This window comes from Peromyscus maniculatus, chromosome 12 (genome assembly GCF_049852395.1).
Source record: "Peromyscus maniculatus bairdii isolate BWxNUB_F1_BW_parent chromosome 12, HU_Pman_BW_mat_3.1, whole genome shotgun sequence".
Classification (NCBI taxonomy): Eukaryota; Metazoa; Chordata; class Mammalia; order Rodentia; family Cricetidae; genus Peromyscus; species Peromyscus maniculatus.
The window spans coordinates 24,888,233-24,900,308 of record NC_134863.1 but is presented as its reverse complement, the minus strand read 5'-3'; the positions used below and the strand labels follow the sequence as shown (position 1 = coordinate 24,900,308).

Below are 12,076 nucleotides of genomic sequence, written 5' to 3'. Positions count from 1 at the left end.
AAAATGCAGATTGTGACTCAAATTTTGAGTCCATTGCTGTGAGCTTTGCGGTGACGTCCTTGCAGGAAATCAATAAGCCTTGGGAGGCTGAACTTCCGGCCCCATTAGCTGATGCGTGCTGCTCACGTTGGGGCAGGACTAGGTGTGTGTGCAAGGACACTACAAGACTAGCTTCAGATCCTGCATCAGTGAAGTTCCCCTCACAGTGAAAACGGCGAAACCCCACAGGGTCCTTTAAGGCATCACTTCCCAGAGTGATGCACACACAACACACAATGGCACACGTGTGAAAAATGCCTTAAAGAATCTGTTACTTTGTATGCTCACTTGAAATAAAAATTTAAAAGTCACCAGGAGTGTTTCTCATAATCCAAATTCCTAGGTCACAGGCTCTTAGGGAACACACACACACACACACACACACACACACACACACACACACACAACACAAGCAGGTTTCAGGACTTGTGGAGTTTGGTGGCTCACACCTATAAACCCAGCACTCGGGAGGCTAAGGCACAACTGCAAATTTGAGGCCAGCCTGTGCTACATAACAAGAAGAAGACCAGCCTGGGCTACAAAGTAAGATCTAATATATATATATATCAGGATATGGGGTTGGAAACAGGCTTATTTTGTTATGGTACCCACGTGAAGATACCAGGGTATTATAAGAATGCTTTGCAAAATTCGAAATGTTCTTAAAACTCTTCAACAAAAATCAGTGGACATTGCCAGAGTGTCTGTCGGTCTGTCTGTTTGCTGTCTTCTGGGGTGCTGGGGTTGGACTCCTGGGCCTCTCACCCACTCGCACATGTTCCACCCCTGAGCTACATCCTGCAGTGTCTTCTTTCTCTCCTCTGAAGAGACTGAGTGGAGAAGGTGAAGACAGTCGCCTCCCGGCTCACTGTCCCTCCCTGGAACCTGGACCAGTACCATCCAGCCCTGACTGCAGTGGCATGGGGCGGCTTGGGAGGCATGGGTCAGGTGTGAAGAAGCTGATGGAAAGCGAGGAGCCACTCAATCCAGAGCACATGAGGAGAGGCCCTCTGACCTTCTAGAACAGGAACATCCACATGGCAAAGACACCACAACGGGCCCAAACCTGTTCACACTGGATTTGGCACCTAACTATGGGACACACTGGCATTCTTTTTGTTGTTGTTTTGTTTTGGAGACAGGGTTTCTCTGTTTTGTTTTGGTGCCTGTCCCGGAACTCTCCCTCAGGCTGGCCTCGAACTCACAGAGATCCACCTGGCTCTGCCTCCCGAGTGCTGATTAAAGGCGTGCACCACCACCGCCCAGCCTGAGAGGCATCCTTGTGTCAGACTGCTGGACAGTGACATGGAAACTCCAGCACAGAATGCAGATCCTCAACCTGGAAGGCCATCCACAGTAACATCTGTCTAGAATCTTCTCTCAGCCAACGCGCGCTTATTTATCCTGTTTCCCCAATAGGAGTATGATTTTCTCTCCCTCACCCGCAACCTCAGGGCTGGGAATTGAACTGGGGACCTTTTGAGTATTCCCGGCCATGAACCTTTAACATTCTGATTTGCTGCAGTTTGAATGTTTTACAGTGAACACATTTTGCACGATAGGTTTTTTTCCACCTGCAAATTTTTGAGTGGATTACAACTGACAGCGGTCTAGACTTGAGGAAATAAAGTCTATCACATCCATTAATCTCCAGTGCTCTGTGAGGCGGGTGCTCTGACTCTGTTTCCAGATTCAGAAGCTGCTGCGCCAACAGGTGATTTCCCCAAGGTCACAGAGTGAGGAAATAGAACAGCCGGAAAGAAAGCGAAGTCCCGGGCCCGCTGCTTCCTCCCTGATGGGTGTGCTCATAGATCAGGGGCTCGGGACTGTGGGGGGGCTGCTCTGGGAAGTCGTCTCCACTCTGCCTCTCTGCAGCTCCCCTCTTGTTTCAAGTAGGAATTGGGGCAAAGAGAAGCATGCTTGGTGGGTTTATCTGGATGCCTGTGGGATTTGGGGGTGGGTGGGTTATAACTAGTGCCTCCTCATTACTTTAGGAACTGGAGCACACACACACACACAAGAGTACCCCTCATGTAACAGCCATCTGGGCTTACAATGCTCACTCAGACAGCAAGCAGATTTCCTGCCTGAATGTACTCTTCTATTCACTTTGGATTGTCTGAATTTCTTGCAGTTGGAGCACCTCAGGAAATCCAGCATTTGGGTTTCTTGTAGGTTTAAGATGATCCAGGGGAACAGGGGAACAGGGGAAGCCAGGGATGGTGGGGCCCATCTGTAGTCCCAGCACTCAGGAGGCTGAGGCAGTAGATGCGTGTGTGGGGAGCCAGGCTGGGCAGTACAGTGAGGCACCACCACACCCAGCATCTAGAGTATGGGTTCTACGGCTTGGACCCAGGTCCTCAGTCTTGCAAGGAGAGCGCTTTATCCCCCAGCTCTCCAAATTGAATTTCAATCGGATAATAGCCATTTTGTAACTTAGTCAGGAACAGCATGGGGAAGGGGGCGTTCCAGCAGTTAGTTAGTTAGGAACAAACTAAATCCGTTGTTTAAGCAGAACAGGGACCAGGGTAGGGATACAGCTCGATGGGAGCGTGCTTGCTTAGCATGAGTAAGACCCTGAGCTCATCCCCAGCAGTCAAAGGGAGAAAATTGGGGCTCCACGGCTTCGCCTCCAAATCTACAGCTCAAGGTATGCTGTGATCTCAGCACTTGGGAGGCAGGAGGAGGAGGATCAGGAGTTTGGAGCCTGATGGGCAGTGGTGGCGCATGTCTTTAACCCCAGAACTCAGGAAGCAGAAGCAGGGGGTCTCAGAGTTTGACACCAGCCTGTTCTACATAGTGAGTTTCAGGTCATCCAGAGTTACATAGGATGACGAGAGAGAGAGAGAGAGAGAGAGAGAGAGAGAGAGAGAGAGAGAGAGAGAGAGAGAGAGAGAGAGAGAGAGAGAGATTGAGAGAAAGAGAGAAGAAAAGGAAACTATACCCAGCCTGGGCTACATAACAAATCCTGCTTTCAACAGTCATCACCCACCCTGGCTCCTTATACATAGAAATATGCAATATTTATTGTTTTAAAGAATAATTATCTGGCATTTTTAAGCATTGTCTGACAAGGGCCCTGTGAGATTCTGATGTGCCAATTGATGTAGACATTTACCCGAGGGCCTACTAGAAATGAACTTGAAAACATTAAGAGTGGGGGAATGGTACACACACATGCACACTATCCATACAGAGTATTTAAATGATACAGTTTTTCAGAGAAATGGGAAATTTCCCTTCACATCTCTAGACTCTGTGAAGGAGACTGCTGTTTGGGCTGAAGACGTCTGAGACAGACATTATTTTCTCATGCAAAGCATGGCCACATACAAGGAGAATCCAGGCTCTGGGCCAGGCAGAGACCCTAGCTGTCCATTTATGCTGCTGATCCAGCCAGCCTGTGAGTGAGCTGCGGTCCTGAGACAAGGGAACCTGCAGGATGTGTGGTGGGAGAAGCTGCCTATGTGGAGGCCTAAAACCATGAGGCACGCTGGAAACCCTGCCAATGAATTCTGCTCAGTGTAAGCGGCCATGGCCACTGCATCACGGGCAGAGCTGACCAGAGTTCTCTGGGGGAAGAGAAATGCTGAAGTTCGTATGCCTGACACTACTGGCCGCTTCGTTTCTCCACAGCACATGAGGGGGCTGGGCCACAGTGCTTGTGACAGGATAGGTTTCGGGGCTGGGGATTACATGCGTGCCTACCCACACGTGTCTACCCACAAGGAGTCACGTGGAATAAAACACATATTCATAGCGGGATTGTGGAACCCTTTGAAAGCTATCATTTTAGGTCATAAACTAACAAGAGGAAAAGTCAGTTAAGATTCCCAGGTTAAAAGACACATTGTTGCTGGAATTTGCAAATGTGTATGCTCCGGATGGTGGCAGTGGCCAAATTTGGAAACAGAGTCTGGTATGGGGGTGTACGCCTTTAATCCCAGCACTTGGGAGGCAGAGGCAGGCGGATCTCTGTGAGTTCGAGGCCAGCCTGGTCTACAGAGTGAGTTCCAGGACAGCCAGAGCTACACAGAGAAACCCAAAATATAGATAGATAGATAGACAGACAGACAGATAGATAGAAAGATAGCTAGATAGACAGGCAGACAGACAGGTAGATGAAAACGGCAGCAACTACAACAAAAACCCAAAGTGGGAAATAGGCTGGGAATGGAGGAGATGGGGAAACTAAATAGGTATGTGTTGCTGGAGGGTTTCTCTCCAGGTCCCACCAAGCCCCACAGTCCCACAATCCACGTATAAAATAATCACTCAGACACTTATATTACTTATAAACTGTATGGCCGTGGCAGGCTTCTTGCTAGCTGTTCTTATATCTTAAATTAACCCATTTCTATAAATCTATACCTTGCCACATGGCTGGTGGCTTACCGGCGTCTTTACATGCTGCTTGTCCTGGCGGTGGCTTGCAGTGTCTCTCCCTCCTTCTTCCTGTTTCCCTAATTCTCCTCTCTCCTTGTCCCGCCTATACTTCCTGCCTGGTCACTGGCCAATGTTTTCTTTATATAGAGTGATATCCACAACAGGTATGTAGAAACAATAGAAAGATGGCATACACACACACACACACACACACACACACACACACACACACACACACACACACACATATATAGTTTCCAAAATGAGCCAGGCCTGTCCCCTGCAGCCCCACAGTCCCAGCTGTGACTTCTCCAGTGTACCTCCGGACAGTCCCTCTGAGTTTTATCGCACTCCGCCCACCCCACTCTGCCCACACTAGGTTTCCAAAGAGCAATTCCCAATTCAACCACTTCCGGCTTTAAAAGGAAACCCCCTGACCTTCTGCTCAGGTTTTTTGATTTTTTTTTTTCTTGCTTTTCTAGCCAGACAGACTCAAAAAAAATCCCAGAGACACATCACGGAGCCTGTATTGTGCCAAGAGCTGTCTGAGACCTCTGAACACTGCAGCTCAACTTGAACTTTGAACATGACATATACTACGTGAACTCAATTGTGTTTCCAAGGACAGAAAAGAAACTGTGATGAGATGGCTTTTCTATTTCATATTTTTAAATGAAACATGTGCGCTAGTGAGGTGGGTCAGAGGGGAAAGGCATCAGCCACTAAGCCTAACGACCTGAGTTCAATCCCTGGGACCTACACGATGGGAAGAGAGAACCAACTCCCCATAGACTGCCCTCTGACCTCCACATGTGCCCTGTGGTCCACACACACCTCCACACACACAGAGAAATATATATAAAAACAATTTAAATATGCATGCATTGTTCCAAATATAAATTACAAGTTATGTTCAGCATTTAATGAATACAAACAAATATGAAATAAAAATATGGAAGTAACGAGACTGATTATCCTTTATTTCTCTGAGTGGCAGGATTCTGAGTGACATTTCCCCTCCATCTGCTTTGATCTTTCTCTCTGAGAGGAGCATACATTGCTTTGAGAAAAAACTTTATTTTGCGTTTTCACGTTGGCCCTTCCCCCTGGACGGGCTGAACCCCGACCTGTCTGTACTGCCTCACACGATCAAGGAGGTCTTTGATCTCTCCGTGCTGGCCATGTCTTTTGAGGACACAGGCCATGAGAAGTCGTTTCTAGTTCAACATCTCCCTGTGTCCTATGAACGCAGTCTCCCGAGAGAGATGGGCACGCAGAGGCTGGTCCCCAGGGAGCCCGCAGGCTCAGACTTCCCATGAGGCCCTGTCCTGACAGATCCCTCACTGGGAGCAAAGGAAGGGGACCTTCGCAAAGGCACAAAAGGACAGCAGGCGACAGCCATGGCTGTGAGCCCAAAGGTGGATGCTAATGTTTCGTTTATTTTTTGTGTCTGTTTTCACATCCCGACCAACGCAGATGCTAACTTTTATGGTTTATGGTCCTTCTTCTCCAGCAGCCCACCAGAAGAAAACACTCTGATTTCTTCTACACTATTATCCAAACGACTTCCAGAAGCCTCTATAACCTCTTATTTACAGAGTTTTATTAAAAGATGTCCACAAATGGCCCCTAGAATCAGGACATAACCCATGTGGTGATGACTGTCCTGAATACGAGACTTTGAAGTTTGCCAGGAGGGAGGTGTGTGGGGAGGGGGGGGAGAGAGAGAGAGAGAGAGAGAGAGAGAGAGAGAGAGAGAGAGAGATTCAAAAAAGAAGAGCAAATATCACCTCCCACACCCACATATACATACCCCCAACACCCATACCCCACACCCCCTCACCCCCCCCCACACATCCATACTCTACACCTCCACTGCTACATTTTGGAGGCAAAAAAAAAAAAAAATGCTCTCTCCAAGGTCTGTGATACACACCCACTCTGGAAGCCTGGGAAGTCACAGGCCTACCTAGCTGATCAGGGGAAAGTGCCATCAGGAAGCAGTGACTCTCCTTAAGCCCAGAGCACTTCCATCTACACCATCCTACACTGCGGCCTAAGCAGCACATAGCTAACTCTGCACCTCTGGAATTTTCCAGGCACTTTCTCTTCGATGGATCTGATAGCCTCAGGTCAAGGTCATTGCACACCGCTCCCAGAGCACAGAGATTTTCTTCATAACACTTACCCGGGATATAAAGGCTGCCCAGTTAGAGGAGAGACTGGCCCTCATTCTCATGTGTGTCTTAAACACGGAGCATTGCGTTTGCACGTAGCAGAACTCAAGCCGAAATGTTTTGGTCAACTGATCGAGTAGAGGAGAAAGAAACAGAGGCAGGCTGGGGGACACCGGAGACAGGCAAATGGGACCAAGGAAGGACAAGAAGAAATAAAGGAGCCCAGGAAAGAATGCCAGTTAGACAAGCCTTAAAATGTACCACGACAAGAATATTTTTTAGAAAAAAAAAAGTGCATTTTCCTATTTAAGCCTAAATGTTCATTGCATTCCCCTTTTGGGGAGATGATGGGATGTTTTGAGAAAGGGTCTCATGGTGTTGCTAAGCTGAACCCAAACTCTGACCTGCTTCAGGATCCCCAAGTGTTGGGGCTGCCGGCACGCACCACCATACCTGGCCCTAGGTTTTCCCTACCAAGGAGACCATTTCTCGGCTTAATTTCAGCCCCAGGGAGCCCTGATTGTGAGAGTAGCCCACGACTGTGGGATGTTCTGTGGACAACATGAGCTCTTCTCTTGATACTGTTTCCAGGGGCTGGAATCATAGCATTGCTGTTTTCGCCAGAGCAATGCGTGACGTGACGCTGGTTTCTCTACAGCCTACAAATACTCTCCGGTGTGTGTGGTCCGAGCTCTCACAGTCATCTTGGACGTTGCTCACGGTGCTAATTCACACCTTCTGTCTGCTGTGACTACAGGCCAGCCTAGAAAGCGACCCCTCTGAGGATAGCAAGGGCTCTGTAATATTTATTTTGACACTGTCAGAAATCACACTCCAGTAACCAACCAAGAGAAAACACTGCCAGTCTTCTACAGTGTTATCCCCAATGGCTTCTAGAAGGCCCTGAAGCCTTTTATTTAGAGTTTTATTCAGGTTTCCACAAATACCCCCCATCCCTGGAATCGAAGGTATAACCCACGTAGCAGTGACCGTCCCGAACGCAAGGCTTTGGGCTTTGCTAGAGAAGGGAGGTAGCACACTCTCCAGAAAGATGAGCCAATATGCTCCACCCCCGGGTGGAAAATGACACTTTATGAAGGCAAGAAGTAAATGAAATGAAGCATTTTCAAAATGCGGTCGATTTGTCATATAAAATTATTAACACAGAATTTCTGAGTCAAGACAGCAGATGAAATACACGTGCAAATTTATTTCCTCTCTAAATTGAAATAATATGCAGCAAAGAGGATTTTTTGTTTGTGGTTTCTTTAAGGATATAAATCCATAAGATTTATGGATTTATTTTTTAATATATAAATCCATAAGATTTATATGAAACAACATTTTGAAAGCTAAAAAGTCGATGTGTGAGCGCTGGTGCTAACCGAAGGTCAAGTTAGCCAAGGAAGAAGCCAGCATAGTCCACAGAGACAATGTGCGAAGACCTTGGGACTGACGGCACCTGACAGACTTCATGGATGTCTGAGAGATGACAGGTTAAAATAAAAAAGACCTGGAGAAGATCCCGAGGTCACCAGGCAACCGGCACAACCCAACAGAACCACAAGTGGGCTTTTCTACTGTATCACGAAAGCAGCAGCCACCCAGCCTTCCTCCTCAACCCAGACTCCATAGCAAGGTATTGTGGGTAAGCGCTTAGGTTGAGTCTCATCTGTCCTTGTGATTGGGAAAGTACTTCTCACTCACTGTCTCAATTTTCCCATCTACAAAATGGGAATAACCAAAGGACACATTTACTGTGTAATAATTAAATAAACGAGTATAAATAAAGCCAAAAATAAAAGTAAAATAAAGAAATGCCTGGCCTATGTAGTGCTTGATAAATGATAGCTGTTGTCATGATCACCACAGATAAGCAATGGCCACACAAGAGCCTCTTTTGTAAGCTTTTTCCATCCAAAGGGCCTGGCTGTGCTCAGTCCTCATGCAGAAGCTGTCTGGCGGCCCCGGCTTTCCCATCCTGCCCTAGCTAGGTGTAGAGTTTGGATGAAGCAGTGGTACTTGTAACCACTTGCCTAAGTCTTGCATAACCAGGATAAAGGCAGGGGTCCCTCACATCACACACTCAGTTTGTGGTAGGCTGAGGATCAGCACGGCTGCCCTCATCACCAGCCAGCATCATGGGGGGTCCTGAAGAAGTGTGAACACACAGTTGTGAGTGATGGCCTCTCTGAAAACACAGGTGCTCACGTGGCCACAGGATGAGGAGCCGGGAGAAGTGAGTTCTATTGCAGCTGTGAGACCCAGCAAATGGCCCTCTAGCTCCCTGTGCCCAGGTCCTCACTCAAGGTCCAGATGCTGTGGGCACATGTTGGTGTGCCCTTGGATCCCATAGGACAGTGGTTCTCAACCTTCTAAGGCTGTGACCCTTTAACACAGTTCCTCATGCTGTGGTGACCTCCAACCATAAGATTATTTCCGTTGCTACTTCACAACTGTAATTTTTCTACTGTTATGAATTATAATGTAAACATCTGTATTTTCCAGTGGTCTTAGACGACACCTGTGAAAAGTTGTTCGATTCCCCCAAAGGGGTTGTGACCCACAGGTTGAGAACCACTGCCACAAAACTATGCAGAGAAAAAAGAGGTCCGTCGTGGGGTATCGCGTCTACGCCGAACACAACACCTCATCTAAATCTAACTTCAGAGCTAGCACTGGCTGGCTCATGTTTCCCATCTCCTTGTCTAGGCAGGACCCATAACAATGTTATCACTTTTTAAAACATATGCCTGAACTCGTTCCTATTCCAGACAATTGGCAGGTGCCCAGTTAATAGATTATTTCACCAGACAGCTGAATGCGCTGGCCATTGGTCAAAAATGAGATCACCGCAATCCTATGTGCCGTGTGGAGGAGCCTGAGGAGGAACAACTGGCTATTGGCTAACAAATGGCAATTTACATCCCATCATCCTACATTTGCCTCCCCTGGTGTCTGGTCCAGAGCAAAAGAGGGGATGTTTAAGTCAGGCTGGTTTTAGTCTTTGCCCCCTCAGGTTCGTGTGTGGACTGCCTATTCACGTCAGACCCCCACAAATCCCCAGCCAGACTCTGGCTGCTTTGTGGGAGTGTCTGGCCAACATCCCAGATCCCTGGCCTTCCTCTCAGACCTGCACAGTTGGAAAGAACCAATCAGGAGACCCCCTATCCCAGCTGTCTAGATTCTGGTTGAACTTACTTACATGCAGATATGGGTAATACTCCACATGTGTACCAAGAGGGGCGGAAAGGGGGAGGAGGGAGGAGGAGGAGGAGGGAGAGATACCATTGTAACCAAGCCTGTGACGCAGATGTCGCGCTGTGACCTGGGGTAGGTAAGATGGGCAGCCTGATTTCCCAGTGACTCATCCCCACTCTTTCATGAAATATGCAATGCTTCCCTAAGCACCTCCACGCCTTGCAAACAAGAAAATTCAGGAGGAAGACTTTCAAAGCCACAGCGTCTCACAGCCGTAACCCGTCTTCCTTCCTTCTGCCCAAGGAGGTCTGACTGAACTTGCAGCCGGACTCCACCCAGGGCTGGCCCTCTGTGAAAGCATTGTGAGATCCCTTGCCAGCTGAGCCTGTACAGACAGAATACCTGAGAGCCACTGCCAAAACAGGAAGGCCGGCGTCTCTCCGGGGGAGACAGGGGAGGGTCAGCCACCCAGGTCTGCAGGGGCCAAGGGTGACAGTCCTCCACCTCGACTGAGGCTCCAGGACCTTTCCCTAGGGCCCTGGTCACTCTGGTGCCTTCATTTGCTCAATTAACAGAGTCTCAAACCCTGCTAGGCTGTAGCCTGTTGCCGGTGGGGGGACACAGAGGTGCTTGAGATCCATCCCTGTTTCCAGAGCATTCATGTTGTTGTAACAAGCCACAGAAGGGACAATCCTGGCAACTGGGCCTCCTCTGGAGCTCCACTCACCCCTGTCCCACTGTGACACCCCGGCAGCATGCCTCAGATCACTGTCAAAGAAAATGAGGGGTGTGAGGAAGGGGACCAGGCAGGGGGATCCAGGCAGGCCCAACTTCAGCTCTCGCAGAGCTTCCGGATTCCGGCCCAGTATCTGTAACAAGAACTTGTCGCACAGGCCCTCTCTGGTGAATAGCATATGCTGAGCTCTAATATAAATGGATGAACAAACTCTTCACGACTAAATTGCCCGTGATGCCTGCTTCCCATTCATCCAAACACATACGCATTACCTGTGTCCACAAGGCATCAAGTCTTTAGCTAAATAAACTAACATACAATTTGTGGTGAAACTTTAGAATACCAAGAGGGTTTAGGACAGCAATAGAAATGGTCTGGGCTAGGCCAGAAACCCCCATACCCTGGCTCATTCCAAGGATCCAACCATGAAGATAAAAGAGAGTTGGAAGAAAACCAAAAGGACAGGAAGTCGGGAGAGGAATCAGGTATGGGGAGAGATGGGGGAGAAGCAGAAGATAGGAAATATAATAATAATAATAATAATAATAATAATAATAATAATAAAAACATCATGGTGGCATGCCCTTTATCCTCAGCACTCAGAGGTACAAACAGATCTCTGAGTTCAAAGCCAGCCTGATCCACATAGCACGGTCCAGACCAGCTAGGGTTACACGGTGAGACCCTGTCTCAAAAATAAAGAAATGCTATTCGTCGCTTCCTCTTCCCTTTTACTGTGACCTCAAATCTCAAAGGTTTGCTGCCCCCACCAGCAGCTGCAATCCTTGTCTATTTCTAAGCCGGCCTACCTTGTCAGGGAATCCTAGGGAATGACAGAAATGCTCACCTCCGCCCAGGTCAGGCGGCTTTCGGCCTGCCAATGCAGAGGGCTGGTGTGGAGACTCGTGGCTCCCAGATTTGCCCCACCCCCATGCCCTCCAGGGAGAAGGCTGCTGCGGGGGAGGGGGGGGGGGCAGAGGGGGGAAGCAGGCTGCACAGAGGCAGGCCTGGACGGTCTGACACTAACCCCGCCTGGTTTGGGACCTGAATTTAGCACTCCTTGGCTGAGCGTGTCCATGAGCTCTGTCCCTGGGGGCACCGGGAAAGCACGCTTTGTCACAACCCGGCCTGGTGTTCACAGCTCTCCATCTTATCTCTTGTTTCTCCTTCAAGGGGCTCAGCTCTGACTATCTGACCGTGCAAGAGAAGACTGGCTGGGACTTAGGCTCTCAGACCCTCTTGATCTGAAAGAATAGAAGCAGTCTGGGAACCCCACCTTTATCCGATGGCACACAATCATACAGGTGCCTCTGAGATCACACTGGCCAAGCCGCATCCGATGCAATCTCAGGGAAGTTTTTCAAGCTCTTGGGACCTCAACTCCCTTGTCTATAAAGGAGGCCTCATCATCTTACCACCCACCCCGACACTAGTTGTTTCAAGGGTTGCTAGGGTAGTATGTGTAGAATGCCTGCCTGGCAGCCAGTTCTGTTTGCTGTTTCCTCACATGTGTGTGCGCACACATTTGTGCATGCAT

The 12,076-nt window shown here is 48.7% G+C and overlaps 1 protein-coding gene across 2 annotated transcripts in view; it reads right to left on the bottom strand.

The window, feature by feature from the left end:
- The window catches only part of Slc12a8 (solute carrier family 12 member 8), a 157,082-nt gene that overhangs the window by 101,137 nt on the left and 43,869 nt on the right, over positions 1 to 12,076 (bottom strand). The gene's annotated exons all lie outside the window — the stretch shown is intronic.